Genomic DNA, 1,953 nt, shown 5'->3' with positions numbered 1-1,953 from the left:
CTGTAGGTGTTCATACCTTCTGCCCAGCCCTTTTGCCGAGAACCTTCTCTGGTTTTGGGGAGAGGTATGTTCAGGCTCATGCATTATTGCAAGTGGACAAATAAGGCACAGAATCGAAATGAATTCACCACCCAACAGTCTCAGGGCACAAAAACTGGGAGTGCGTTAGTGGGTTAAGTGCTTTTGCAGTCGACCTGCTTGGTCTCTATGGCTTATCTAAAGAGCAACACATACAGATGGACACTTCTACACGGTTAATGGATACTCGCAGGATATTTCAAGGCATTTTCTTGCTGCTCATTAAGACAGAATATTCATTTTTCTTTGCTGTTACAGGAGAGGCCCTAAGAGAATCAGACTGGCCATCCTTTCCAATCTTCTTTAAAGAGGGCTTTCAGGTCTCAGATTCATGGATTTGCCTTCCAACTCACACCGGATGCCATGATGGTGCTGCTGCGATTGCACTTTAACTGCCATGGCAAGGCCCTATGGAAATTCTGGGATCTGAAGTTGAAGGAGGGGAGTTTAGAAATCTCAGCCAAAGAGCTCCAGTGCGTCACCAAACTACAAATCCCAGAATTTCATAGCAGGCCGCCATGGCAGTTAAAGCGGAATCATAGTGCTATAACTGTTAGTCCAGACAACACCTCCCTGAACTACCATTATGTAGAAAAACCCTTTCTACACTCTTACAACAAATGATAGTCTGCAAGAAGAATGATCTTGTTAGTTCCGACTGTAGTAGACCCATTGAATCTAAGGGATTCAGCAGTTGATTTCATGAATCTACTCTACTTGCAACTAACCACTACGTTTCAAGGCAATATCTTTCTTTTCATAGAATCATAGAGTTGGAAGAGACCACAAGGGCCATCCAGTCCAACCTCCTGCCATGCAGGAACTCTCAATCTTTCAAGGAAAAGAGGTCAGGGTAGTTCTATAGTAATGGTAGACTATGTATGGTCCTCCAGATGGACTGCAGCTCCCATCAGTCCTAACCCATGATATGTGTTCCAATCCAACAACATCTGGAGGGCAATGGCTTTCCCATTCTTGGTTTAATATTGGTCTAAGGGCTATACTCTCATCTCAAGGGAACCTGGGAACTATAGTATGTGAGAAAGACAGAGGATGAGGTGCTCAATGGAGAATTCATAGCATCCTTCTCTCAGATACAACCCTTCTCTCAAATATGACGTTTGCGCTGGTGTTAGGAGCCCTGACAATTGAAATCGATTCTGTTTATATTGTAGACAGATCTTAAAGATCAGCTCTTCAGCTGATGGAAAGGGGAAGAGAGGGAAGGATTGCTCTGAAAAGAAAGAATCCTCCAAGCCGTTCTCTTCAGAGCTTTCACAAGCAAGGCACAAAAGTGTATCGATTGTCGAATGCGCATTCAACCTCATCCTCGCTTAGCAAGTCAACTGTGGCTAAGCATAAATTGCCATTCCCTCCGCGTCCGGCACGTGCGGCAAATGCAAATGCAATCCTGCAATCAATTTGGTTTTCTCCACGGAGGAAGAGCAAGGCAAGATGCCCGGACGCAAGCAAGCAAATGGACAGACTCCTTTATACCTGAAACTGCGAGGGCCATAATTCCTGATGAAGACACCTCTATTCTTAGAACTGGATTGAAGAGGAACAAATAGCACTGGCCTTGAGGAACAAATAGGGAGAAATCTGGTACGTCCCCAAGATTGCCATTCCCTCCGCGTCCGGCACGTGCGGCAAATGCAAATGCAATCCTGCAATCAATTTGGTTTTCTCCACGGAGGAAGAGCAAGGCAAGATGCCCGGACGCAAGCAAGCAAATGGACAGACTCCTTTATACCTGAAACTGCGAGGGCCATAATTCCTGATGAAGACACCTCTATTCTTAGAACTGGATTGAAGAGGAACAAATAGCACTGGCCTTGAGGAACAAATAGGGAGAAATCTGGTACGTCCCCAAGA

Source organism: Sceloporus undulatus, chromosome 7 (genome assembly GCF_019175285.1).
Source record: "Sceloporus undulatus isolate JIND9_A2432 ecotype Alabama chromosome 7, SceUnd_v1.1, whole genome shotgun sequence".
Lineage (NCBI taxonomy): Eukaryota > Metazoa > Chordata > Lepidosauria > Squamata > Phrynosomatidae > Sceloporus > Sceloporus undulatus.
The sequence above is the reverse complement of the archived record's forward strand: the minus strand, read 5'-3'. Positions refer to the sequence as shown.